The sequence below is a fragment of the Ammodytes marinus genome (assembly GCF_949987685.1).
Source record: "Ammodytes marinus genome assembly, chromosome: 12".
Classification (NCBI taxonomy): domain Eukaryota; kingdom Metazoa; phylum Chordata; class Actinopteri; order Uranoscopiformes; family Ammodytidae; genus Ammodytes; species Ammodytes marinus.
In genome coordinates, this window is record NC_137216.1 from 31,610,598 (window position 1) to 31,615,597 (window position 5,000).

Sequence of the window (5,000 nt, forward strand, 5' to 3'; positions counted from 1 at the left end):
GTTTATAACAAAACACTTGTTACCCATAAAAAGTGTGAAGGGTAAGCTATAGTTTAGATTGTGGTTAGCAAGCTAATTAGTTGTTGGCATTGATGCTAGCAAAAAAATCAAGTTGGGGTTGGTCGTCACATTGTTGGTTGTCACAAGTTATCCAAAGGGTGCAGCCAGAAAAGGAACCCAATAACGAAATAAATGGTCAAGCTGTATCCTCACTGACACCCCAGAGAAGGAAAGAATAGAGCAGGAAAAGGCAGCTAGCATGCAAAAGAAAAAAGGGCAACAAAATCAAAACAAACCCAGTGCATCCCAAACTAGACCAGCTGCCAAGGCTACAGTAAGTTATGTAGGCCTATTTGCCAACTTGACAATGCAAAGGCATCACTACAGACAGAGACAAACATACAGTTACATTCACTACACTTTATCTAAGAAGGGGACGGTGCACATTGATAAAACAGAAGATCACAGCATGTTAGAAACGCCAGAGCTACCCAGAAGGCCCTGCAGCAGCTGTCAATCAATTCACTTGTATTTATTAATATTTTTTGATGCTACTGATGTTATACTAGCAACAGAATGAGGCGGAAATGTTAGTGAGTTGACACTAACTCTCTCTCTCTCCCTCCCTCTCTCTCTCTCTCTCCCTCTCTCTCTCTCCCCCTCTCTCTCTCCCCCTCTCTCTCTCTCCCCCTCTCTCTCTCCGTCCCTCCCTATGTGTGTGTGTGTGTGTGTGTGTCTCTCTCTCCCTCTGTGTGTGTGCGTGTGTGTCTCTCTCTCTCTCTCCCTATGTGTGTGTGTGTGTGTGTGTGTGTGTCTGTGTGTCTCTCTCTCCCTCTGTGTGTGTGCGTGTGTGTCTCTCTCTCTCTCTCCCTATGTGTGTGTGTGTGTGTGTGTGTGTGTGTGTGTGTGTGTGTGTGTGTGTGTGTGTATGTGTGTGTGTGTCTCTCTCTCCCTCTGTGTGTGTGCGTGTGTGTCTCTCTCTCTCTCTCCCTATGTGTGTGTGTGTGTGTGTATGTGTGTGTGTGTGTGTGTCTCTCTCTAACCCTGATGCATTATAGGAGCAGCCGTGGCGTCTCTCTGTCTGTTTTATTAAATCCATTTCCTCCTTTTCTCTGTTTCCAGATCTTTGAGTCTCCATCCATCACACACACACACACACACACACACACACACACACACACACACACACACACACACACACACACACACACACACACACACACACACACACACACACACACACACACACACACACACACACACACACACACCCACACACACACACACACACACACACATACACACACACACACCCACACACACACACACACACACACACACACACACACACACACACACACAGCCACTTTACATTCAGTCCATAACATATGCACATACATCATTTGAATATTAACTCAGGAATATTAAGTATTCACTTCTAAACCGTCAGACTGTGCAGCTATACTGACCCAGCAGCTCTGTTCTCATGTGTTTTAATTAGACTATATTGTACTTTCACCCATTTCATTTTAATTGCTGCCACTCTTCACCACTGTGTAAATGTTTCAATAGTTTTTTCTCTTCACCTGTTGTTGTGTATTTGATGTATTTGCATTGAATATTGTTTATGTATTGTTGTTTTTCCTTTGAATTTGTTTTGAACTCGACGTCATTGTAAATGAGGGTCACCCCTCAATTGGTCTCTGGAGGATAAATAAAAGTTAAATTAAATATAGTAAAGATACAGTGCGTAACTTTTCCATATAAATGAATGTCTGTTCTATTCAAGCCATCACCAAACGAGTTGACACAAAGTTGATTAAGCCTATTATCAGCTCCACAAAACTCTCTCTGTATTTCTCAGTATGGCAGCGTTTACAAACTGGTGCCCCCCCTCCCTCCCTGACACTTGTGCAGGACCTCAGAAAAATCCCAAGAAGAGCCCAAGAAATGTTTCAACTGTTGATTGTGTGTGTGTGTGTGTGTGTGTGTGTGTGTGTGTGTGTGTGTGTGTGTGTGTGTGTTACTGTGTGTGTGTGTGTGTGTGTGTGTGTGTGTGTGTGTGTGTGTGTGTGTGTGTTACTGTGTGTGTGTGTGTGTGTGTGTGTGTGCGTATGTGTGTGTGTGTGTGTGTGTGTGTGTGTGTTACTGTGTGTGTGTGTCTCTTGTCTGATTGGTCGTCAGATCTAAACTTTGACTGACAGAAATAATTAGATGATATGTAAAGTGAAAGTTTGTCCTTTGAGACTGAACACACACACACACACACACACACACACACACACACACACACACACACACACACACACACACACACACACACACACACACACACACACACACACACACACACACACACACACACACAGCCACACACACACACACACACACACACACACACACACACACACACACACACACAGACACACACACACACACACACACACACCCTCTCATTAGACCAGTTCCCCTTCACTGCGTCTGTTTCATTCTGTCTGTTCTGCTGTTTGTTAATGACGACAGATTCACTGAATACTGATTCACACACAACATGAAGAATTAAACTTTATTTTTTTTATCTTTATTTCTACAGGTAAATCCCATTGAGACCGGAGACTCTTTTTCAAGGGAGACCTGTTTTCCTTTCCCACGTTACCATTCACACACACATTCATACACCGATAGCAGCAGCTAACTATCGACATTCACACAAGGCAAGGTGGGTGAAGTGTCTTGCCCAAGGACACAACAACTATGACACAGGTGGCAGGGCGGGGATCGAACCTCCAACCCTTTGATCATCGGCCGACCCGCTCTACCACCTGAGACACAGTCGCCCCACACACTCACTGGCTGTGTCTTGATTCAGAGACCACGCACTTGGTAGGACGCAGTCTCGCGGTCTATGAAGGCTATAGCCTATGAAGGCCGATTTTAAGGCCGGTTTTAAGGCCAACGAGCCTTGTTAAACGAGACGGTCTCCGCAGGTCTCCGTTTACGAGCATTTCCGGTTTACGTAACAAGCCGTTACCTTGCGTGACGACTCGCCGCTCCTGTGCTGCCTAGCAACCCTGATTGCTGCCAACGGAGACAGCCCTGTCAACGGAGGAAAAAAGAAAAATAAGTTGTCTACCAGACGAAAAGAAAAAAAAGTACAAGAAAAAAAGAAAGGAAGATAAAAGTTAAGAAGATGGAGCAACACGTTGCTGTTTTGTTATTTTTTATTTTATTTTATGCAATCTCTGAAAAAAACGCAATGAATCTTGGGATATGTTGGGCCACGAAGGATACATCTGATGCAGCCTTCAAAACTGCTTCAAAACCGTGAAACGAAGGCTGCATTTCACGACCGCATATGAGGAGCCTTGCAAGGAGCCTTGCAAATGGGACAGCCTTTGCGCGCCGCTATGACGCAATCGGTCTTCAAATGCAGCCTACGAGGCCGGTTCCAAGACCGCAACCCCTGAATCAAGACACAGCCACAGTATTCAGATAGAGATGGATTATAATGTTTTTTAAACGATTTGTTTTTCTTAAAAAATATATATAGGGGAGAACGGGGGAATCTGAGGCATCGGGTAATGTGAGCCACCCCCTGTATCTAGGCAACGGAAAACATTTGTGGTCATGTGAGATATATGTTTCCAAGCCCCTCTCATTTCCCCTTGGCCCTGAAAGAGAGGACCTCATGGTGCTGTGGTAAGCATGTTTTTTTCACCAAAATAGGTATTTTGCATGTAAAAGTAAATTTTCTTGCCGTCAACTTAATCAACTGTTGTGCCAAAGCAAATGTATTCACGTAGAAAAACTTCTATCATACGTGTTGATGAACTACCAACATATGAAACCATGTGATGCTGATAACTGAAGATTAGCCTGAAATGCTAAGAGAGGTAGTTTTTTCTCAAATTGTGGTGGTGGGGGAAAGTGAGCCAAATGCTGTGGGGGAAAGTGAGCCACTGTCTCACTTTCCCCTACCAAGAGGCACAAGTTAAGTTTGGTCTTAAACATATTTTAATGTAATATTACATAACATATGTTTTATTTTAATGTCATACACATTGTAGAAAAGCCATCATGCCAAGGAAATACACCAGGAAGACGACCTGGGGCAACCACACGGAAAGAGCACCTTCTCCTCTTTCCCTGTAACCTTCAGGGCTGGAATGTAGAGTAGGCCTAGTTGTAGAGTATGACAGGCTGATGTTATAATCCAGTTGGGTCTTCTCCTGTGTTCTGAGTCCCAGGCTGTTCTTGCTGGTTCTGATTTTCCTATGCTTTGACCCCCAGACATTAGCTGGCTCTAAGGGTCCTGTGTTCTGACCCCCAGACTGTGTTCTAATCTAACAGGTTCTATCTTTCATTTGAATCTTGTTAAAACCTTTTGAATTATAATATGTTGTATTTGATTTTGTTCAGAGTTACTTTCAAGTGTTTAGAAAATTAGCTTTGCTTAATTGACCAAACCCCATCATTCTTTTACTAGTCTGACATTAGTTCTGGAATGTGTGGCTAGCTTTCAGGATTCTTACTGTTACAATATGTGTTGTTATGGTAGTTTCAGAGTGGAAAAAGTAAGTGGATCAGTTTACCCCACAGCTGGGGTAAAGTGAGCCACATGACAACTTTTTTTTAAAACAATCATATTTTCACTGCCTTTTGTCTTGAAAAAATTCTGCTAAATTCTTTCTAGGAAACATCCTGAATTAATGGGAAATGTGTACATTTGAGTGATAAATCATTTTAGCTTGAGGGGGGCAAATGTAAAAAGTGGCTCAGATTACCCCGTTCTCCCCTATATATATTTTTTTTTCAGTTTGGCTCGTTTGACTCTTTCTTGTTGTTATTTTAGTTTTTCTCAAATATTTATTTTTCAAATTTTTTGTTTGTTTTTAAATTTTTTTTAATTTTTCTGTCGCTTGTAAGAAAGATATGTTATCAATATTAATATTAGTTTTTATTTTGTTTCTTCTGGTTGTTGAAGGGAAATGTCCTGGTTG